Genomic DNA, 25508 nt, shown 5'->3' on the forward strand with positions numbered 1-25508 from the left:
GGGGCTGCTCACCGCAGTGCAAGCATTCCACGATGGTGGCTATTTGAGGCCATGCAGCTCAGCTGGCAAGGGTTTGGAGACTGGACCGCAACGTGGACGAAATGCGCCGTCCTTGCAGCGGGAAATGGAAACAGCCGGGCCGCTGATTGTAGTGAGGCAAACCCTGCACCGGGGGCAACAAGTGGTCTCAGGCTCCTCTCTAACCCAGATGTGCAAGCTGCCAATACTTTCCCTGCCGCTGCCTCCCTAAGCGCATGTATGGGCCACAGGGAGTGGATGGCAGCGCAGCCTTGAAACTGCACCGAGTCAGGCAATACCAGACCCTGCGATGGCGCCCAGCTGATTTTCGGGGGAGGGTGGTAGCAGAGAGACACCCGACCGGCACCCGGGGTACTCACTCACAGTGCACCATCCCAATCCCAAGCTGCCACACTTAGATCTTCAACGTCTGCGTCCTGGCCCGGCTATCGGACAGGCCGCCATTTTCTTTCCAGTCGGAACTCGGTGCTTGTCTGCATCACCCACTCCAACAAGGTCCGCGCCGTCCCGAGACATCTGAGGCTATGGGGCACTGCTCTCAGGCATCATCGGCATCGAGATCACCAGGTTTTCATCGAAGGATGCGGGGTTATTGGCTATTGGCTTTGGTCGGCTGGCGGAGCTTCAACACCAGGCGTCCGTGGCTTGGCACGCCTCCTGTGCTAATGCAATATTGGTCAAACCATATTTTTGCACTAAGCGCTCTCAGTCCCTCAAGCTACTATTTCCTAATCCTGAATTACACCTTAAATGTGTTTTAAGGAATTTACAATGCTAGCCTATTAGAGAGAGGAGAAGGCCTCACAGTACTGAAGAATGAATTTGGGTGTTCGTCACTGCCAGAACATGTAAGAATTAAAAGTTCATGTCCTACCTTTTATTTACACTACACCATGCCATTAGGGCTACATTGGGAGTACCTTAGGGATGACGTAGGTGTATTAAAAAGGGAGGCTTGGCAAGTGGTTTTAAATGCCAAGTCAAAGTGGCAGTACACTGCGCACACAGGCCTTGCAATGGCAGGCCTGGACACGTTTGAAAGGCTATGTGTGTGGGTGGCACAATTAGTGCTGCAGTTCCATTAGTAGCACTTTAACTCTGGTCAGCAGTGGTAAAGTGCTCAGAGCCCTAAAGCCAACACAAAAATAAAGCAAAAGGAGGAGGTTATCAGGCAAGACATTTTGGGGAAGATCAGCCTAAGGATGACAGGTCTAACAGTTGCCTTTTTATTTAATAAAGGCTTTCATTAACCAATGATATTGTGGTTTGTCTTTTATATGTAGGTGGCATTCTGTGAAATTAGTGTGGCCCAATTTATCACTAAGTTTTTCTCCTTCAACACTTAAAGCTACTGAACCAATTTACGTAATATAACAAAAAAGGCCCTTTACATACTGTAAGGAATATTCCTGCCACATTTCATAAAATTCCATTCAGCCATTTTGCCACTACAGAAATTTTGCCACTACATTTCATTTGTATAAAAAGTCGATGGAAAATAAATTGGTGGAAAAAACGTTATATGGGACCCCTCATTTTTCTTTGCACCCCATTAACTAATCACCACAAACTTTGCATCATCAATCATTGTAAAAAAGGAATAGGTATAAATAGTTTCCTGGAGATTGGTCAAACGGTGCAAAGTTATTATCAATAAAAAATTCAAGGAATTTCTATCTCTTGGAAACCTAACTCTAACTATTGCATGCCCCATTTTCCCACCACACCCTCTGATTCCTCCCAGATGTACTATTTACTAATAAACATATTTCTACCTGCGTGGAGATTACAGGACATACAGAAGAGATGGAGGCAGACATGTTCAGCTGTAGGTTTGTGAAATGTAGTTTGTACTACATGAGTAATATTTAAGCCTGGGTGTAAGTTAAATTAAGCCGTCATAATTCAGGTAATTGGGAACATTTTTGTATTACTCTTTATATACTATTATGCCATTTTGTGTAATTAGACTTAACAACCTTTTAAAATATAAAGCAAATGTGACATTTGGAGTGAAGCTTCATGGCAATCAGCCCCCGACATCGCCATCGCCATCCCGGATGGATACAAGATCATCAGGAGGGACCGCGTCAACCAGACCGGAGGAGGAATCGCCATCGTCCAAAAGAACACCGTCCGCATCACGACCGACGCTGACGACACCTTCGCCGCCGCCGAACACCTCCACTTCCAGATTCACACCAACCCAAAGACGACCCTTAGAGGCACCCTCATCTACAGACCCCCGGGACCACGCGCACAATTCAGCGAAGACATCACGGACTTCATCAGTCCACACGCCCTCCCCTCCGCCGACTACATCCTCCTAGGGGACCTCAATTTCCACCTGGAGAACAGCAAGGACAGCAACACCGTCACCCTGCTGGACAACCTCGCCATCCTCAGACTTAAGCAACTGGTCAACACCCCCACCCACTACGCCGGCCACACACTTGATCCCGTCTTCTCATCCAGCAAGCACATCGCCTTCAGCCACTCCACCGGACTTCACTGGACCGACCACAGCTGCAGGATATTTTATAATTGGATTGCACCACTAGATCGTCAACAGTAGTGTCAACCCTCGCTCCTCTTTGTGAGTATCCATACCCTTATGATTTTTATTAATTGGACCCTGCATTTACATCAAAGCCAGTTTGCAGGGTGAGAGTGTGCAGGGTATGAGGGGGTCGTCTTCCCTCTTTTTAGACATCAGACCACATTACTGAGACCTCTGCATGTCCTACAGGTTAATCCATGCATGTTTTTAATTTTCCTTTACTGTTGTTTGTACATGTATCAAGCATCTTGTGTTGTCTGATTGTCTTTCCTCATGTCATGCTGGTCACTTTCATCGGGATGTCTCACTGTTGTTTTCAAATTATGTGAAATATATACTTCTTTTTGGTGACAATGTGATTATTTATATATTGTAGACCCCCTGGATATTTGGGTTTCTTTACCGGAAGTGGTCCTGAAGAAGGTGGCCCTGAGCCGCCGAAACGCGTCGACCAAGTGCGGGGTCTCCCATTGACCTTGGAGACCTTCACTCTTGATTTTTCTTCCGTGTTTTAAATGTTGTGAGAATGTGTGTAGTTTGAGTGGTAATGTGGAGATTGTTATGAATGTGTTTGGATGTTGTTATCTTTTTTCTTCTTTCCAGGGGTTGTTTCATACATGTGTTAGTCTTTAGTCATTTGATTTGTTATAAATGTTTGACTCACTTGCATTCGTTGTTATATTCTTGTGTTCTCTTTTTCTGTGTTTATAAAAATATTTTGTTTGTATAAAAATTATAAATTTCACCATATCTGATGAATTTTTTGAAACAATGTTATTTGAAGTAAATTTATGGAGCATATATTTATAAAAATGAAATAAATAATATATACCTTGTAATATTGCAAGTTATGGTCTTGTTCTTGTCACCTATTTTGCAGTAGCTGCATTTTTCAATTATGTGGTAGGTAAGGGAAAACTGTTCTTTCTTGTCTGACCGACCACAGCTGCGTCCACTTCAGCTTCAGAAGAACCACAACCCACCACCACCCGCAACAGGCTCCTCACAGAAGCTGGAGCAAGATCACCGCCAACCAGCTCACCACCTCCCTCAGCCAAAACCCACCGGCCAGCACACCGGACCCCAACGAAGTGGCCCGCAACTTCACGCAGTGGCTGACCGCTTGCGCCGACGACCTCGCACCACTGAAGAACCCTCCCAGCAAATCCAGAAGCAAGAAGGCCCCCTGGTTCACCGATGAACTCAAGGACTCCAAGAAGACCTGCCGCACCCTCGAGAAAGCCAGGCTCCTCGACCGGACCACTGACAACATGACCGCCCTCAAACTCGCGACCCGCAAGCACCACCAGCTCATCCGCACCACCAAGAAGAAATCACTTAAGGACCGACTGGACAACAACGCCCACGACAGCAAGGAACTCTTCAGCATCGTCAAGGAGTTCCCCAACCCCAGCACCGGCAACACCGACATCACCCCTTCACAAGATCTCTGCGACTCCCTCGCCTCATTATTCCACCGCAAGATCGCCGACATCCACAACAGCTTCGGCGCACCATCCACGCACCCAACCGTCGAACCAACGCACCCCACCACCACCCTCCGCACCTGGACCACGGTGACCACCGAAGACACAGCCCGCGCGATTAACACCATCCACTCCGGATCCCCGACTGACCCCTGCCCCCACCACGTCTTCAAAAAGGCCGACTCCACCATCGCACCCCAACTCCGAGACGTCATCAACACCTCCTTTGGCACCGCCACCTTCCCGGAGAGCTGGAAGCACGCCGAGCTCAGCGCCCTACTGAAGAAACCAACAGAGCACCCCACCGACCTCAAAAACTTCCGCCCCATCTCGCTCCTCCCTTTCCCTGCCAAAGTCATAGAGAAGATCGCCAACAGACAACTTGCCACCTTCCTCGAGACGAATGGATCCCTCGACCCCTCGCAGTCCGGTTTCAGAGCCAACCACAGCACCGAGACCGCCCTCATCGCAGCCACCGACGACATCCGAGCTCTGCTCGACAACGGGGAAACAGCAGCACTCATCCTCCTGGACCTCTCCGCAGCGTTCGACATGGTCTGCCACCGCACCCTAGTCCAACGCCTCAGCAACACCGGCATCCAAGGGAAGGCACTGAAGTGGATCATCTCGTTCCTCGCCGGAAGAACACAGAGAGTCCGCCTCCCCCCGTTTCAATCCGAGGCCACTAAAGTCATCTGCGGCGTCCCGCAAGGATCATCACTCAGCCCCACCCTCTTCAACGTCTACATGAGACCTCTCGCCACCATTGCACGCCAACACAACCTCAATATCATCTCTTACGCCAACGACACCCAGCTGATCCTCTCCCTCACCAGAGACCCCGAAACCGCCAGAACCCGCCTCCACGAAGGGATGAAAGACGTCGCCGAGTGGATGAAAAACAGACGCCTGAAACTGAACTGAGACAAGACGGAAGTCCTCATCCTGGGACCATCACCCTCCGCCTGGGACGACTCCTGGTGGCCCCCAGCCCTGAGCACCGCCCCCAAGCCCACAGACCACGCACGCAACCTGGGCTTCATCCTGGACTCCTCCCCCTCGATGACCAGACAAGTCAACGCCATCTCCTCATCATGCTTTCACACCCTCCGCATGCTCCGCAAGATCTTCCGATGGATCCCGACCGAAACCAGGAAGACAGTCACCCAGGCCCTCGTCACCAGCCGACTGGACTACGGAAACACCCTCTACGCCGGAACCACAGCCAAGCTACAGAAAAGACTCCAACGCATCCAGAACGCCTCCGCCCGACTCATCCTGGACATCCCCCGACGCAACCACATATCCGGCCACCTGAGGGACCTGCACTGGCTCCCCGTCAGCAAGAGGATCATGTTCAGGCTCCTCACCCACGCACACAAGTCTCTCCACGACCTGGGCCCCAAGTACCTCAACAACCGCCTGACCTTCCACACACCCACCCGCCAACTACCGTCTGCCAGCCTCGCCCTCGCCACCGTACCACGCATCCGAAGAGCCACCGCTGGAGGCAGATCCTTCTCCTACCTGGCGGCCAAGACATGGAACTCCCTCCCCATCCACCTTCGGCTGACCCAGGACCACCTCTCCTTCAGGAAGCAACTGAAGACCTGGCTGTTTGAGCAGTAGCGGACCCCCTTCCCCAAGCGTCTTGAGACCCTTCCGGGTGAGTAGCGGGCTATACAAGTGTCATGATTGATTGATTGATTGAATATACTGGAACACCAGAATACAAGCAGCTGTTGTTTGTGATGCTTTTGTATGCTTGCCCTATTATAGTGCCACATGTTTCCTGGTACAAAAAATTGATGCAAGGGTGCATTCCATGGTAAAATACAGTATGAAATGACAGATTTTCATTTTGCCAAATCACACTTAATTTTGTGTAATTTCACAGAAATTTTGCGGAATTACATGAAAGTGAACTATGCAAATTTCATACAACCATATTAATATTACTGTAGTTCTACTTTACGTACTATGGAATGCAGTTTGAAAATAGGCTCATAGTTGTCAAATCTAAAGTAACTGAAGTTTACAGGAATAAAAGACACATTGAGTCCCATTACTCACATGAGACTTTGAAGTGGTAAAGAGCAGATAAATATGTTTGTAATGTTCATAAACCTGATGTAAATGCTTGTTTATTGGTTAGGTGACCTGATGCAAGATTAATCATAGCCTGCTTGTGTATTTATTTATTTAAGAGTTTTATATAGTGCTGACAAAACCTGAGGTTGTCAGAGCACTTTACAGCACTGTAAGTCATTAACAGTCATTGGCAAAACAGTATGATTGTAGTGTGAAAAGTTCACTCATAATCATTCAATGATAGTACAGTACAATTGTACAGACGAGTGTTGAAACATTGTAAGGACCTGTAATGAGGTTAAGAATGGTATATTGACCATTGGCTACATTTGGCATAATTGACTCCATTTTCTGTGCTGACTCCATCTTGTGAAACAGACTCCATTTTCTGTGCTCACACATAGCTGCAAAGTGGAAAGGGCATGTTTCTGCTCTTCAATTGTTTTCTCTCCTCACCAATCAGAGTGAACTGGAACATGTTGTGTGGGATGTGTGCTTGGTACCTTTCAGGGAATGTGCGGAATGTACAGCTCTGTCTCGGAGTCAAAATACGGGAGCCTGGCCAGCTTCTGTCTTGACCTTGACACAGACCAGTTCGGTCAGCTCAGTTTTTTGCAACAGAAGAAAGGGGGCGAGGTTTCTAGAACTTTTGCCTCACGTTGAGTAAACGTATTAAAGCCAGAGAATGTTGACAGGTCAATTGGAACTTATTATGGAGTAGACATAGTGTCGTAAGAACTTGAGTCCCGGTCAAGGGTCCAAGCCCAGCTGTCAACGGGTTCCCCAGGTAGAGTTGGCGAGGATGTCGAGTGAATGATCAGTGAGGTGTTACTTACTTTGTGTACTTAATTTCTAAATTTCTTTGCTCTTTGCTAAATGTATATATGCCACATTGTATTCTGGTTTTGTGCTTGAGTTACTTGATATTTCGGAGTCTGCATTAACCCGTATATTTTGCCTACCTTTCTAAAAATATTGAATTAATAATCATGTGTCACTTTAAATGCACCTGAATTTGTTTTCTTGCCTCGCCTTAGGAGAGTGCTGGGTCTTGTTTTATCGCCTCGTCTTTCGGGAGTGCTGTTTTACGTGTGTTATTTAAAGGCGCATAGTGCATTTTCGTCCTCTCAGGAGTGCAGAGTTCAGGTGTGTCCTATTGCATCAAATTACAAGCACTACAGGACCTTGGGAGGGATATGCTTTATGTTTTTGTTTTTTTGGGAGGGTGAGAAGTAGTGAGTTGGAGCGTCTTCAGATTCTTTATAAAGGGGAGATGTGATTGTATCTATTTGCTTCGGTGACCATCCTTGAGGCTACATATAGGGGCTGAGTCTGATGGGGGTTGGAAATGCTTCTCAACCGAATCGGGTTGGAAATGGTTTCCGATCCACTCGAATCAGGAGAGTCCGACCGACCAAGTACGATCCATCTGGATGCTTCCAGATACGATTTGGCTGGACTCCCATTGACTTCAATGGGAGCACATGTTCCTAACCACATCATAATTGGGCACTGGGTCGCTCCCGGTCCTATTTGGAAGGAGAAATGCCATTAGGAGGCCTTCCTAACCACATCAGAATCAGGCCCTGGGTGGGAATGCTTTCCAACCCGCATCAGAATCGGGCCCTTAGAGTGGCTCGCAGGGGGGGCTAAGTATACCTTTGGTGAGGGTGGCATTCCCTGGATAGTACCAGTGCTTGTGTGGCAATTTTGTAGGTTATTTAGTGGAAGGAAGGGCTTAATTTTGTTGAGGGTTTTAGGTAGTAGAAGGCATCCTTCACTGTGGGCCTAATGTGTGAGCTCATGTTCAGAGCTACATCCACAGTGATCCCCAGAGATTTGGCAGAGTCCATCAGAGTCAGCCTGCAGTTCAGAGCATCTAGGTAATTTAGCTACTCTTGGGTCTGTGGCGATTGCCCGTGATTGGACAAAGCAAGAATTTACATCTCTTCCTGGTTGAATTTAAAGTGGTTGAGTGATAGCCAGTTCTGAACTTTTATGTGCGTGTCAATCAAAGAGGATATTTTCAAGTAAAACTGGATGTTGTCCACATAAAGGTGACAGGCAATGTTTGCTTGTCTAAGTAATGCAGTGAGGGGCTCCATGTAGATGTTGAAGAGTGCCGGCGAGAGAACGGAGCCTCGGGGGACACACTCAGATGATGGCATTAATGTCAGACATTGAGTTGTGTATTTTTTTAGTTGGGAGCGTTTGTGCGGAAATGAGGTGAACTACTGCAGAAGTGTGCCATCTGTTCTGATTTGTTGTTGCAGGGATTTCAAAAGTAGTTTATTGTCAACTGTGTCAAAGGCCGCTGTCTAAAAGGATGAGCAGGCAGCATCTGTTTGAAATTGTGGATAGTTGCACCCTCCATCGATTTTTCATGTTCCTGAGACTGAGTGGCACACCCTGACAGTATCTGAAAAGTACTGGATAAGGAGTGGGGGTCTAAACCTTTCTGGTAGTTTCAAATACAGCATGAGACTGAAGCCTTGTCCAAATGGCCACTGTGACCAATATGAGTAGGAAATGAGAAAATACTGCTAAGAATGAACCAGAAAAGCCCTACAACTTGTTGTTCTCATTGGCCTTAACTGGGTTTGTGTAATCCAAGAGTACACAGTACTTAATCATAAAAGAATAAGTGCCAGAGCCCAAGATTCTGGTCATAAGCCAGCGGCCGGGTCTCTTGACTGTCAGTGTGCCGAATGCCAAGGTTGAGAATTCTTGCTTCCACCTCATGCCTCTTTAATCCTCTATCAGATTCTCCCTGACCCTTTACCTCACTCTTGCAGGTTATTCCATTTGCTTTCTTGTCTTTGTCATGGTTTTTCTTTATTTCTCTTCCTCTTTTCACTTGCCCAAATTCTAATGAGAAACATAAGTGCCAATCTATACACATGTTCATTGGTAGGCCTTACCTCCACGCACTGGCTCAAATTAAGCACTGGGATTATATTTAAAAGTTTTGCCTGGTGCAAGAAATCATCCATGAAATTGGTTGGGAGAGAGTGGCCAAAGATGTTTCACATGGAGGGTATTTTGGGATTCAACTCATTCATGCAGTAGGAGCCAGGAGCAATGGAGATAGAAAACATGGATTACTATCATTATCTGGGGATATGAGCCTCGTGTGAACCAAACTGGGCAAAATAAAACCTTAAAAAAAGCTATATTGGAACCAGTGCTTCTTACCTGTATTTCTATACCCTGCCAAATGTGGTAGTTATTTTATTCAAGATATCCTAAAAGCCTGAGTCTGAAAGATGGTGTCTAAAAGCCACATATTGCAGTGAGCTCGTGTTGAGTTGTTGCTTATTAAATGTAAAACAAGTATACCGGAAACAACTACTTTTAGACACTTTTCCAAGAAGAGTAAAACAGAAAACACTTTGAGCCACAATGTTGTTCTGAAGAATTGATTTATTGAAAGAAAATCTTACTGAAAAGAACAGTCTAAACATAAGATAAAGCTTTTTACATTCTTTAGGAGGATAGACCTCCGCTTATTCCAAAAGAGATGCTTTCTTTCTGATAGTAAAGAGCACACACTTCTTCTCAGTTCAGATGAATCTCTTTTCTCTTTCTGTAAAGAAACACAGTCATATTAGTTTATAGTATATTGAAGATGTAGCATTGGTTTCAACTATTTTTGCACAGCACCCAGAGTAACATAACAGAGATGAAAGTTATGCAACTCAATAATAATATTAACTTCTAAGTCTGTTTTTTAAAGTTATAAATGACCTATATTCTAGAAACCACTTTAAAATGCTAACTCCATATGCGTCTTCTTGCACCTTTCACATGACTAATCTTAACCTTTCTTGTTCCCCCTAATCTCCCTGTGCTGCTTCACGATTCCATTTATTCAAGCTACTCAAATCATACCTAGGAACTTGACTCCTATTCAGACAGAACTCCATCAACTCTCTTCCCAATGTCAAAATGACTCTGAAATCCCACCGGCCTTTGATAGATGGTGGTCACAATTAATTCTCTTGCACACCCATTCCCTCACTTTATCCATTAGTGTGAGATGTATATATGTAAATATAGTAGGTTGTCTATCCCTTGTTTGGACTTGCAATCAGCAGCTATCATCTATCCAATTCAGACAAGCTGTATATAATCTTTTATACTCATATTCTATGGGTATATACAGAATTTCTTGCCAAAACGTTCATTATTCTTGCTGAATATATTTATTAAATAAACATATTGTTGAGATGAGAAAGTACAGTTTGAACACCATTGGTGGAAGCTTTAGAAGTTAATAAACAAAATTGCCATATACCAAATTAGGTAAAGCACAGTTAAGCATAAGTGTGTTTGACAGGATCATCCCTGGGAATGACCTGGGGGGTCATCGATTAACATTGTTGATAAAGGTTTTCTTGTCACCCAGTGGGTGCTATGAAGTCTCGATGAGCGGAAATGCATCTTCCCACTCAACATTTCAAAGAGTGAAATATAAAAATAAGTCTTTAATGTCCAAGGTTGATAAATTGGGATCTCCCAATGAAGGGCTGCTGCAGATTATTGTCTTCCCATCTCATGCTTTCCAGTAGCAGTGCATCATGAACATTTTGAAGGAGCAGTTGTGCAAATCATTTTTGTGAGTGCAAAACCCGGATGATTGTAGCTATAAACAAATTGGAATGCAACCCATTGTAAATTGGGTGTACATTTGCTCTGTGCAATATACAATATGTTTGTCTAAGGTAGGAAGGAAATGTTTATTAAGGGGACATAATTTGGCACTTGCTCACTGGTGACCTTTTTGGTCCACCTGGCTGCATCATCACTAAATTTGAAGATAAGGTGGCAGTTCTTCCCCACTGTGGATCTTTTATTTGAAAACAATGACTGGGCTGTGATTGGTGGCCACATTGCACTGCAAATTTCCAGAAGAGAAGGCTGTTGTCATACATGCCTTTTTCGTCTTAGTTACATTTCAATTAAATTGATGCTTATTCATCATTTAGTGCTGTTCAGATTGAGTCTCTCCAGAAACAAAATTTCAGCCTGTTGTGTATAGTTGTACAATAAATAAAAAAAAAAACCTTACACAATATGCCATATGGGCAGGGGAAATACAGATGCCACCAGATTCTATTCTGCCCAGACAATGTTCCCATATCATTACACTTCGCAGCTCAGAATGGTGGGTAGCTAGGCGATACAATCTGCTCTCCAATGTTCCAAGCTGCAAAACTATGTACATTGTGTTTCATTCTGAAATAATTGTGCCAAGTTCTCACATTTGGGGGAGGGGGTGGTGTGGGGCGGGTGGGGTGAAGCATGAAACTATGTACCGCTGATAATCCTAATTCAGCCACAAACTGGGGTTTATTTCAGAATCGAGATCATGGGACACTCAAAATGAGGCAGTAGGTGTTTCTACAGATCACATATTGAGATGAATGTGTGTTAATTGCTGTGTCAGCTCCAAACCTTAAGATCCTTCCAGAAGGAGATGAAGTTAAAGGCTAAGCAAACAATGAATAGCAGTGTATTCCAGACTACGAGTGCACATCACTCAAAGAGTATGAAATGTTTGTTTCTAAATCTTTTTGAATTTGCAGTTTTCTTCTGCTGTTATTGATCAGAAGCCACCAGGTCTGGTTTGTTTTTTCAGCCACCAAAAAAAAGAATTTGACACTAATCACCTATGGAATGCATCTATCAGAATCTGTGGCTGTAGGTGTAATCTGCATTACTACAATATACTATGATGCACACCTGGATCACCAAGAAGCTCGACAGTGGTCAACATTAGGCATGGGCGGAAAATCCGTTCCGCTCGCGGATTTTGCGGATTTTCGGGAAATCCGCAATCCGCGAGATTTGCGAATTTCCTGAAAAATCCGCAAATCCGCGAGCAGCGGATTTTGCTCGCACTGCTCGCACTGTTCGCGTGAGTTCGCGCCCCGCGAATAAGTGCGAAATTGCAGAAATACGATTTTAGCAAAACTGAAAGTAACTACTTACCAGGTTCAAAAGTTCAGGCTCATCATTAGTAGCCATTTCCTGTAGTGCTTCCTGAGGGGCCCCTCCAGAGTTCAGTTGCCAGTTGCAACTATTATGTGACCCTGCTCTGAACCTCAGAATAGTTACACATATGCCACAAAGGTCCTGAATTACAGCTAAGGGAGACAAGCAGGAGCCAGGCTGGAAGTTAAAATCCATTAATCAGCCCCTAATTCATTATTGTCAGTTGGGGCAGGGCAGGTGTTGTAACTAATTTTGCAACAATGAAAGCACTTAGCAAGTGCAAAAGATCACTAATCAGGGCGCACTAAGGAAGCAGGTGCCAGCTAAAAAAATATTCTGTGACACATTAATCAGCCCCAAATTAATTCAGGTCACTTGAGGCAGGGAAGGTGTGCTTTGCTTTGCCAAAAATAATGTACACTGGACAACCAGAGGGTGTGGTGATGAAACAGAGGGTGGCATGGGTGGGCCAGAGGGTGGCATGAGTAGTCAGAGAGTGGCAGTGGTGACAGAGAGTGGCAGTGATGAAGAAGAGTGTCCCAAACAGGTTGGACACGTAGAAACAACAAGTTCGCAAAACTTGCGACCCGACAGGTAAGTTCGCAAATTGCGAAATTGTAAAAACCCTCGCGAACTGGCAGAAACACGGGCGAACACAAAAAAAAAAAAAAATCCGCAAATTCGCGGGAATTCGCGGATTTTGCGGATTGCGAGTTTGCAAATCCGCAAATTCGCGGATTGCCAATCCGCAAAATCCGCTCATGACTAGTCAACATGTAGTTAAAAATTAGTTTTATAAAGTATATCTGAACCAATAGAAACATATTCAGGTGGGAGCTTTACAAAGGCTGCTGCTGAAAGCATAAAAGAAAGAGTTTTTACTGCATGGAAATAACAAAGTCTCAAGAGTACTAGCTATACTGAAATAAACGGTGACCAACCAGTATTGGATAGTGATCACAATCTGCATCCAGTTGGCAACAAACTACCCTCAAATGTTTAATCCACAGCTTCTGATGTTCAAGCCAGTGTCCTGAAGAGGCTGGAGAGCGAAGCGTGACGTTTGACAGCTATGTTTATATTGTTTCTTCATTTGCTTCCCACTGTTTAAATTGAGATTCATTTTTGAGAACTGTTGGATTTGTTGAAATACAGTTTTAGAATGTACTTGATGCATCATTGACTTTCTGTAACCTAATTTTCTCTCCTTTATATGACCTCATGCTAAATGAGCATGTGAATAACTATTTTGCATCTAATAACATTTTAATAGAGACATGCTTGTTTGGGAGGTTGGGGTAATCAGAACTTTTTTTGTAACACTCACAACACTAGAGAAGCAATGTGGTAGGAATATGTACAATATTATGCTATCACAAAAGTGTAGAGCTGCTAGGTATATTTGTGCACCTGCACTTGGGGTTGGTGTTATTAACATACACTTTGGTGAACATGCTTGTTTTCTAACCACCATAAAGAGTTCTTTCATCTTTCATTGTTCCTAAATTTATCAATGTTAGAAGTGAGGACAAAGGTGAAAAAGAGTGTGGTTGTTTTGATTTCTGATTGTTGTCCTCTTGTTGTTTAGAAGAGGGTCCCCACACAAAATGAATAAATATTTCTATAATGTTTATTGGTGCATGCATCACATACCTGGTTTCAAATTTAACCTTGAGCCGTGGAAGCCTTGGTCGTAGTGGGAGTAGTTGTTGTTGGTGTAGTAGTGGTTGGAGTAGTAGTGGTTGGAGTGGTAGTGGTTGGAGTAGTGGTGGTTGGAGTAGTGGTGGTTGGAGTAGTAGTGGTCGGAGTTGTTGTACGACGATGATAATGATGTTTCTTCTTGTGCCATTTTTTTTCATGCGACTGGGAAATAGAGAACACACAATAAAAAATATACAACACTCAAATAAAATATAATACAGATGTACATAACAAGACATCAGACTATAATCTTTAAAGAAATGTATCAAGGTGTTTGCTCATTAGAGGCACATAACCAAGAGATATTTCCAAGGACATCAAAACAACAGCCTATGATTTAAGATCTAAAGCACATTCACTGCAGGTAGTCACCCTTTCTAATACATAAATATAGTCTTTTATAGTGTGGCTTGGAACCGTTCACATCCTTCCCCCAAAAACCCCAAAATTCAAGGACTGGATGTATGAAAGTGTGTGTTGAAATGTTGAGTCTGTAACAACTGCAATGGGAAACACAGGCCTTCAATGTATTCTGATCACAAAGGGACCTAATTGCGAATACTTATGAGATGAGCTGCTGTTTTCCTCCACATTATGTAATCGTAGAATGCAGGAACCTTGATTAAAACCGAAAACACATATTTTCACTGCAGATTAACTACTTTACATGGATGTAGATTTCTGAATTGCAGGAATTCATAAATCTACATAAAGGTATTCCTAAAAAGAGTTTGATATGTTTGGCTTGTATAGAACACTATTAGTGTAGATGACTGGACTCTACATGTAATAATTCATTACAATGACGAAACAATAGAACGTGTTAAGCACTGTTGTTACATCATAAAGAAATTCCAGGCTGCTCTAGCTGTGCACTGTGAGATCCTGTTAGAGCAGTGCTGGAAAACAAGGGGCACAGCTTCTGGAGGAGACGGCAGGCACAGAGCAGAGGGGTTTGGTGACAGGATGTCACTTATTGTTTTTTTTTTATTTGAACAGGGAGGATAGGTCACTTTTTGTATGGTTCTGTATTACTCCTCTGCCCCTGTATAGCAGGTGGAAGCAGGGGCAATTGATTTTGGAGCCATATATGATGTAAAATTATAGATGGGTAAGAAATTGATTACAGTGATATTTTTTCACCTTGGAGAGATAGGTGACATTATAGACAGTTTGAGCTTTGCTATTGTTCACTATTGATAGCCCTCTGAACACCTTACTGAAAAAAACATTCCCATATTTCATAGTAACCATCTATAATTCTATATGTTATGTGTTGTGCCTATAGAGAGCCTTTGGCATAAACAACTGGATTCTAAATCCAGTAATTCACTACTATGATGTACCAATAAAGGGTAAAAGAACTCGTTAACCACAGTTGCTACATAAGGAAAGAAACCTAGGCTGCTCTGTCTGGGCTCTCTGAGAGCCTGTCAAAGCGGCACCGGCAATCAGTGTGCACACCTTCTTGAGGCGATGGAAAGTAAGGCATAGAGAGTTGTTGGGGATGGGTGGCAGGAGCTCTTGTATTTTGTTTTAAAATTTGGGACAGGGAAGAGAGTCAATGGCTTCCTCATTACTCCTCTGTTTCTGGCAGTTGAAAGCCGGGGCAGATGTATTTAGAGGCCATACATAATATAAAATTATAGCTGTGTTAAAAGTGAAATATGAGGATGTTATCCATCTATCAAATATAATTCCATATATGATATATCTTTTTCATTTGAAGTCTCTATCAAAATACCAGACTTTCAATACCCACTGCTATGACATAACAAGAGTGAGAGACAACAGCTGTTTCCCATTGTTGCTACATCTTAAGGAATTCCAAACTACTGTGGCATGCCTCTGAGAGCCTGTCAAAGCAGCGCTGGTACTCACATTGCTTTTGTAAGGATATGGGAGGAATCTCCCTGGGGTTTGTGGGGAGCAGAAGGCCAGTTTTCTTAAAGGACTAGGGACGGGGAGGGGAGGCCATCTTATGTATGGCTCCCAATAAACCTCTGTCCTCGAGCAACAGTTGAAAGCAGAGCAGATGATTCTATGGACCGTACATAACATAAGATTAAAGCTCAATAAGAGTAAATAACACTGATGTTTTTCATCAAGACGTTCTGACTGACATCGTAGAGATCACAAACGTTGCTCATTATTAATTGATGTTAATCAGGACCTCCTGGGGAAAAAAAAACATCTCTCATCTTCACTGTTACCCATCTATAATCCTATATATTAATCACTTCTTACATAAATGTGAAATGTTCTCCACAATTGTAATTTTCTTAGTGTACCAGTGCACCTGGGATTATACCATCTGATGTGTACAATCACATTTTTCTGTCTCTATCATTTTTCACCAAAGGAATTTTTTTTTCACAAAAGATAAAGATCTTCTCCTTTTCCATCAGTTTCGAGGATTTTGATTTCCCATTCCCACTCAAGAAAGAGATTCACTCATTGTCTCCACAGGATCAAACCTCTGAGCCTTTCCAAGATTGCAATAGGTTACAACTATGTGAATGGGAATATTACCAATATTAAGAAAATCATTGTTATGTGGATTGTTCCTAAAATTTCAGGACATTCTTTTGCTGCAGTGCCCACTCCCTGTCTCTGGGGAATTATATTGTGTAGTAACAACCAACTTGGGCTACTATTATGCATGCGTAAATCCCTTTATGAATGTAACTTCAGGTTTTTAGAATACAAAACTTGAATTTACAATTATTAATAAAAGTGAGACTTACACCCAAAAAAGGGTAAATATTTTAGTCCATCATCAAACATTTTCTTGTAGCAGAAAGTGACTGCTCTCCATTCATTTATCACATTGACCTTGATCAAATATATTCATTACAAGGGCCTATTTCCAACGCATAGGCCTGTACAAATGAGAGTATGAAGATTTCAATCTGAAAACTAAGCAGTTTGAAGCATCTGTTCTACTGATGAAAGGAGCTTCGATTTATAACATGTGTTTTATTCCTCATCATGAAATTGATTTCCAACCACATGCACTAAGAGGATTCACTCGTCTAGGATTGAGAAGTCAAACACGATACACATGTAGAAATATTACAGTTTGACTGCTTAGATGGACCCAGGACTTTAAAACACACTTATGAGATAGATCTTATGCCTCAAGCCTTTATGACACAAGTTATTCATTGGAACATATCTAAAAGGACACCATGGCCCATATCATGATGGGCTTTAATGACACAGCTTAAATCTCAGCGCCTAGTTTATGTTTCTGCGAGGCAAAAAGTTAATTCATTTAACCTGATTATCTGTCACTGCTTTATTTTATGAGAGAAATGCTTTGAAACAGCGAACAAGGTTTGCCTCTTTAAAGTTTTGGTCTGTGCTGTCTGAAAATAGCATAGTAACACAGAGAAATATCGGGTTGAATTAATTCACTTTATGCCCCACAGGTGCATAAAATAGGTGCTGGACCCTGAGCTTCACCTCTGAAGTGGACCCATTTAGCTAGATTCAACAGGAAAGCACTTTAAGACTTAATTATACATGAATTGCTAATATGTTGCTTATCTGTCCAATGTATATAGAAATGATGTAAAGAAAAAGTAAGAAAGTGAAATGTCAAAAGTCAAACATTGAGCCAGACAGTCTCTCTTGCCCCTCTGGGATTACTTGTCTTCCTTTCCAGAGAATTAGCAGTGGAGATGCACAGTGCTAGCTCAAAGAATGTCACAAACAATGTGGTTATGATTGGTCCATCTCTCTCATAGTCCTGGCAAACTTGGAATGGGATACTAGTCAAAGTAAGTACCATTGATTCAAATTGAATTGTTTCCTTCCGCTTATTTGATCTAGGGGCCTTATTCATGGTCCAGGTGGTGTAGAATGTAAGACCATTTAATCCCAGAAGCCTGAATATAATCAACAGTCAGTCCAGAAAAAAATATTTTGTAAAGACTAGCAAATCAGATACAATGAAACAACAAGAAATATAAGCATACAGAGATAGATGCCAGGGTCACTGAAGGATGTAAGAAGCTATTGCATATGTTTGACTCATACTTACATCACTGTCACTTGCACTCCTCTCATCACGTTCAAAAGCCTGGAAAGGAGGAAAGATACAAATTTAGAATAAAAATGTTTTCGTAGTCAGGGATATTTGAGGTGTAATGCCATGCAAGAGCGACACTTTTATCAACCATTAACTCAAAGTTACCGTCACCACTTGTCACTGAAATGTTCAGCTACCCTCTAACCTGCCTCAATGGCTTAACACAGCTTTTCTCTCCATCAGCTTCCACGCTGATTCCAGTTGCTACTATTGACAAGCTTGGAATCGCTATCTGGACCATCGTCTCAGATGCCACTGCTTTAACAATGAGCCCTTTGTCATTTACACCTGCTGCAAAACAGGGCCAAAATAAGGTACAATCAGCCATGTGCATTTTACACACACTTAGCTCATTCACCATAATTCTGGGAGCGTGACGTTATCAACAGTATACTGTAGGACTTCCATTCCAGAAAATATGGTGCTGTTATATGATAAATGGTAAATACCGCCAGTGGTGACATACTGCCCATTAAATAGGTAGAAAACACATTTCAGCAATGAATTGCATTTCACCTAGTGCCCAATGGCAGAGAAATTGCAGTTACACTGGCTTTCCATCTACAGGAACCTGGAGCGCCACTAATGTTTGAGCTGCAAATGTGGTAAAACTGGTGACATTGCCTAGGAGTGCTCACTACATATTCAAGAACTGAAAGAGACACTCCATATTTTTATTTTTAATCCCTGGAGATCAAATATTACCCTGGCTGTTTCAATGTCCTTCTGATCAGGACAGCAGTGGGTTGCCAGAATGCACCTTTCAAACTTTCCAGAATAGGGACCTCTGTGTTTCAGACTCCATGGGTTCAAAGGAGGCTTTTGATTTAATTACAATCTGAAACATGAACCTTGACATACTATGTCCTGAGTCAGTCACAGACAACTATATGCCATGCCTAGTTGAGCATCATTTAGTGAGTCAGAATATTACTGCATATTTCAATTCTCCCATGCAACAGTGTGGAAAATGCAAGAAAAAACTGCCTTATTTGGAGTTCGACAGACGAGCTACTCTTTCAAAACACGACAGATATATATACCGTCTATCACATTGCAACTCTCATAGGCTATATTGCACTTGTTATAAGGGAGATGGGAGATTCAGTACATTTGTGAAGCCCATATATTTTTCCTGGTGCACAAACATCTTTGAAAAACAAGGTAATCAATAGAGGTTTAAGACTAATTTGTAATCAGATCTTATAAGCCAATGTATCATCTTTTGCAAATAAAAAGTGAGTTAATTCTGCTGTTGGTAGAATGTTCTTATCGTGAAGAGGAAGCAATGAAAGAAGCACCTTGGGTGTGGAAATAACAAAGTGTGTATAAGTAGCAGCTAATGAGAAATTAAATTGATTGACCTTGTCTACGGTATGGGCGCTACTGAAAGTGAAATGGAAAAAGTAGGCAAAGAGAGTGTACATTATTAATTCTCTAACAGATAAATAATGTATAGGACTTTATCAGAATTGCAACCTTTTGTTGTACCTGAGTCATGTGAGGCACAAAACTCCTATAGAGTATCCCAAGACAGAAGTAGGGGAAGTGCAGTAGAGAAATGTTGATAGCAGGGGGCAAGATGGAACAAAGAATGGGTGGAGAGCATTAGGCACAAATGCAGGAGAAACAGTTTCAATGCAGGCAGCTCTTGTTCATTTTCACATTGTATAAATTCATCAAGCAGCATGATGTTATGACCACCTTCTAAGCAGTGTGGTTGCTTGATAGCAAGAAACCTTTACAGTACAGAAGATTGAGAGCTCCAATAAAGACTGCGGCATAGAGGGAGGACAATGGAAGACAGAGGTCTTCTTTCTAAAATTCCAATGTTATACATGGGATTCTGTATAAAGGTTCATCTCTAATTTCTTTATAATCTGCAACTAGTGACACACTCATTAGCCGATTATAAAGAAGTGACGCCAGAACTCTTCTTTTATATATAATTACAGTTGAGTTCTGACTTCACAATGCCTGCTGCCATAGCCAGCAGCTAAGGTGATAGGCAGGTCAGGTCACCAAGCATTGTTAAAGCAGCTGTTTAAAGCACCGAAGCCAGAACATTGCTTTCCTTTATTCTATTCTTTTTAATAGGTTACAATGACAAGGAGAAAGAAGATTTTAACTTTTTTCACTTCTTACATTGAGAAAAGCAGGAATCTTTCTACGTGTTTCTACGTATTCCGAGCTACTCCAGCTTTTTTTTTAAGCTGACTTATATTGAACAGTTTCTAATATCTGATTGCAACAAATATCTAACAGGTTGCTGATATATTACATTTTGCCTTAAAGTTTTATTTTTATTCATCTTGTTTGCAAACATGCTCACTCTTTCAAATCATAAAGCTACGCACTAAGGTTTTAAGTGGTTTGTAGGAAATATGATGGCGTGACCATGTATTATATAGGCTAAAGTAGCCCCTGGGATACACGATAAGGGAATTGCAAGTCAACTCCGAGTTCAATAAACTCATTATGGTTATGGAACTCCTCAGTGACTTGCAATATCCCTATTATGTACGGCATGGGGTACTTTATCCATTATATTACACTTTTTGTTTCTCATTTTAGTAAACAGTTTTGTTCTTAAGTCTAGATGTGTGCTAAAAGAATTTTCTGAGTGCACACTGCTAGTTTAATGCTCTCTCTCCTCTTATCAGCCCGCACTGCACAGTAGAGGCTTTAACAACCAGTATAGTGATATCACTTATAATAGCTATGGATAATTCAGAGTGGTTTTTCCAAACACTGATATAAACTGGTGCTGTCCACCTGCAATTTTTGCGATTTCAAAACAAAATATCACACACTGCACATGCCCTATCATCACTTCAAGACTGTTCAATATTTAATGTAATTCTCAAGCACAGACAAATATTGAAACACTTCAAGCACCCAGACAATCCAAAATCACCATTTGAGCTATAAGAGTGCAGTAGGACGTGTTTGAATTCCCATTTTTGGAAGTCAGACTACCACACGTATGAAAAGGGAGCTATCTACTTATCAACAGAAGCACAAAGAATATTTTCACTAAAAGCTTTGTAGACTGAGATTAACAAAGTAATACATGTCTGCTAATGTCCCACATACCACCACTCACCGCAATGCAGACGGCTAAGGCCAGAAGGCAGGACACCACAACCAAGGTCCTCATCTTTTATGAATGGTATCTACAAGGAAATATGAAAGAAATGAATGGTTAATAAAGAGTACATTTCTGATGTTTCAGCCATGATCTCCGATGGTGATTGGCAGGAAAGGTGCACCTAAATTTAATTTTGTTGGAGATTAAAATAGTCTCCATATTTATAAATGTATCCTATATTCAGAACCACTGAAGTTATGCAGCAACGTAGGACTAAACTATACAGTAGTGAAAAGAAAATTATGTGGCAAGGCACGGGCAATTTAATGGCACTGAGGCAATGAAATTTAACTATGTTGCATACTTTTTGGCAGTATTATGTAGGTGTTTTAATATTTAATACACTTTCATATAAAATGGATCACAGTGCAAAAACAATGGTTTCTTGATTTTACAAAACTATAAAGATTTAGCATTGGATGTCCAAAAAGGCTTTTCACAGAGAATGAAAAAAAATTCTTGTGTATAAGCACAGATGCACAATATTATTAACATTTGCCTTTTCACCATCCAGAGTAAGGCACTCTGTGAAACAGATGCAGGGGGGCAAGGTTAAGAAAACAAGCTTATCTATACAGATGTCCTGTGATGAATGGTATGCCTCACTTATTCAGTACCTCACAGATATGCTTTACAACTTTTCTTCAGTTTTCTGCTTGCTCCATTTCACGCAGGAGGACCTCTGGTAACATCTCTATGCGTTAACAGAAATCCCCCTGCAAACAGACAAAATCCCTTTTGCCAACCCAATTATAGAAGGTGTGTCCCGTATCTGGCTAAAACCTTTCAACTGACTGCATGCGTGATACAGCTTACAGGGGCCGAAGGGTGGCCCATTAGCACAATAAAATGTGAATCATTGTATTGCAAAACTGTTTGCTGCATTTTAATAAATTTTGAACTATTAGAGAAAGAAACTATTTTTAGAATCTTTAAAATATTCAGATTTTGGTGAAATATGTGGCTGGAGCAGCTAATTAATGTTTCTGCAGAAATGTTGTTGCTATGCCATATTTTTTTTTCTGCAGGCCCTGCCTATAGTGATGTAGGTTTGCCTTACAGTTTGAAAGTTATTTCATTGCATTTTCCATATGCCTGTGCACGATTGATATGAGATAGTGCCATTTAATAAATTGAGACAAAATGGCCAAATGTCACAAGCAGACAAATATGTTTAGTCTTTTGTTAGCTGAACAGTTTGCCTTTTGTCGTCTTTTTCCCTGTGCTTTAACCAAATTGTCTTTTTTAATGAAATAGAAAAACATTTATGAAGGCATTCACAATCATTCTGAGGGTCCAATTCACGAAGGTAAACTCAGACCTGAAGTCTATATTTAGAGCAGAAGCCTAACTTTAGACCCTAAGTCTAAAGATAGGCCTGAAGTCTAAAGGCCCAATTCATAAAGGTAAACTATCAGGTAGCTGGTGAGTGCTTCCTTCCAGAGGCAGGCATAACTCCCCCTGGGAAAAAAGAAGATGAAGTGTCAAGCCCAAAATCCTGTTTTCAAATTGAGTATATTAGCAGAATTTCCATATGTCAGTGAGCAAGGGGCTTTGCTTGTATGTGTAACATATGAATAAGCAAAACACTTAAACACCATTCTGCAAGCTCAAACTTTAGAGGAATCATATTAAAATGGATGTTTCATCCCAAAGAATATACAGTTTTAATTTTAACAGCTTTACAGCATTTTAAATCAAGACCACTGAACAGAAATGCATTGTGTGTTTTTTACACAGAAAGGATAAAGCACGCAAATAGTAGAACTGACAATGATTATCTTTGAAAATTGAACAGCTGTATGCCCTTCTTACTCTTAGGTTTGCATCGGTGGATCATTTGGTCCAGAAAGACATGTATTATATGGATAAATCCCAGGCTTTGTGTGTGTAATGAAGCACATTGCTCTGGGCTTTTTAAATGTAATTATAAACTGGGTTATTAATGTACAATCAAGTTTATGTTGAAATAATTTAGGAATTATCAATACCTAAATCCACAGGTAACTCTTTCATTTAGCTCTGACAAGCAATCTGAAGGTTAAAAGCAATAACTTACCAGGAGCAGCTCGTACAAGGATCTTCTTCTGATGCTTTTGTGGGTGAAGTGGTGTTTGGTGTTACAATGTCTGCACATTTATAGTGTTCATTTAAAGGCCTGGCTTTGCCAGGATTAGGGCTCATTGTGTCACACATGTTACAGTAAGTGGCAAATAATCCACCCTTGATGACTCCTGCTCTGGTTTCCTTGGCGGCAGATTTTCAGTGCAATATTTTGTAAAAACTGCGGTCTTGTTAAATAAACTAGGTAGGCAGATGAAACTCCACACTCGAGTTTTGGAAGTTTCAGTGGCCATTTAACCCACAATTCAGACGTTGTCTCCTACTTGTGAGTTCAATAATGCCTTTCACATTTTGAGACAGGTGGCTTTTTTTATTCCAGGAATCAGGTGCTAAAATCTACACCGAATTAGAATGATAAAGTCCTTGGTATTGTTCTTGCTTCTTTCTCACTGCATACTGCTCTGTCGGTTACCATGACAGACAGGGCGATTATGAACTAAATTGAAACTCTAACTAGGTAACTGTGGGTCAGAATTTGCAACTCACTGCCATGGGGTAAATTAGCAAACAATATACATTTAGCAAAATATAACAAATCAACAAATATTCCTCTCCTACTTTCAATACTTTAGACAAAACAATTCAGAAATATGACACTGTCCTACATCAATATTTTTCTGAGGCATTGCAGTTTGGAGTGTTGAGTACAAGTTATTGTGAAATGGAAATGCAGTTAAACTGCATGCAGATGAGTGGTGACATTTAGTACAAATAATAATTTTTATGAAAACAAATTAACATTTGGATTGATCCAAGTCTTCTACAACATTGAACATTTCAAATTCCTGGGTTATTTAAAAAAGTGGGAACAAGAAGATGCTATAAATGAAGATGTGAAAATTCACCCAAAACACATTAGAGAAACATGCTTTCTACTTTTGAAATAAACGTAAATAAAAACATAGACAGAAAGCCTAAATATGCAAAACAAAAAAAGTACAAAATGAAAGACAGCGTTTCAAAACAAACCAAATAACTACAGAATACTAAAGGGCTGCAAGGTTTTTCAGAACATTGAAATATTTGGACCTCCATTAACAGCAAGAGCCTGACAGGGGACAAATATGCCTGATAATGAATATATGAACATATTTATAGAATAAACTGACTTTGGAATGCAACTTCTTTCTGTGGCTGTTTCCTGCGTGCGTTCCTACTACAAGCCCGCTATGAAAAGTGTGGCGGTGAGGAAACTAAGGGGTCCTACAGGGCTCCCTGGTGTATCTGCACTAGGGGATGCATGCATGGTGTGTCCCCTGCATGCATGCAACTCAAGTTCCTGCAGTGCATGGACTTCATTGTCCATGCCCTGCAGGAATGTGCAATGGCGTTCCCATTGAGGCACCTTGCTAAGGCTCACGTGTGAGCCTTAGCACAGCACACCCATGGGCCAGCTGCCGCAGGACTGTCTGACCTGGATTCCACTAAAAATACAGCGGGCAGTCTCATTATGGGTTTGGCGGTGTGGCAGAAGGGCCCTGGTGTGGCCGCCCACTGCTACACTGCCAAATTCTTAATAAGGCCCTAAATGTGTGCACTTCTAATAATATATGTTTTGGATTATTCCCAAATTCCCCATAAAAACTCATCTAAAGACCCTGATCCAAACCTTAGTGCTGTCAAGAAATTATGATAACTCCCTTTTGACTGCACTTACATAAACCTCGTCCAACTCATTTTTTTGTTTAAATCTTTTTTATTGATTTTTACATTTTTGTGAAAGGTAACAATTGCATGTAATTGTTTTCAACAGTAAAAGTCTAGGTTGTGTTGCATGCATAACCATTGGCCATCATTACAATACAAAATTTGTTTTATATCAAGTACACAGTCTGTGACGTGCAGGTCGTATGCATCCAACATTCTCTCCTTTGAGAAGGCAGTGACAAAATCTGTCCTCCAATCACCATCACACTTTGTGCAGAGTTACAGCAAATACAATGGAATGTGAATGAGACAGCTGTGGCATTACCAGTTCATTCACCTTGGGTGTTTGTACAGATGAGATTACAAATAACGAAAACAAAAACAATGACCTACCCATATGATCCTGTCCCCTTGTGTCAGATCTGGGTCCTTGGGAGCAGTACCTCCAAGAAACCCACCTTCAGGCCGCCTTAACTCTGCGCTCAGAAAATGTCAGAGTTTCAAGATGGCCAGATGGGGGAAGGGAATTAGGGAGGGTACTGCAGGGAGGGAGATATGGAACATAAGTAAGATGGTAAGATGGAGTGAGATTCTTCAGTCTCTGGTTCAATCCCA

At 41.8% G+C, this 25508-nt stretch overlaps 2 long non-coding RNA genes across 2 annotated transcripts in view; both read right to left on the reverse strand.

Annotated features, from left to right (window-relative positions):
- Positions 1-13827: 13827 nt before the first annotated feature.
- Positions 13828-25508, reverse strand: part of LOC147727596 (uncharacterized) — a 63717-nt gene continuing 52036 nt past the window's right edge. The window contains exon 4 of the long non-coding RNA XR_015309500.1: positions 13828-14037. This is a non-coding gene — a long non-coding RNA (uncharacterized LOC147727596). The remainder of the gene's footprint in view (positions 14038-25508) is intronic.
- Positions 17924-23224, reverse strand: LOC147727597 (uncharacterized). The gene is made up of 3 exons (XR_015309498.1): positions 23182-23224; positions 21078-21147; positions 17924-17962 (listed from the first exon to the last, which is right to left on the reverse strand). It is a non-coding gene; the product is annotated as an uncharacterized LOC147727597 (long non-coding RNA).

Source organism: Lissotriton vulgaris, chromosome 3_1 (assembly GCF_964263255.1).
Source record: "Lissotriton vulgaris chromosome 3_1, aLisVul1.2, whole genome shotgun sequence".
Lineage (NCBI taxonomy): Eukaryota > Metazoa > Chordata > Amphibia > Caudata > Salamandridae > Lissotriton > Lissotriton vulgaris.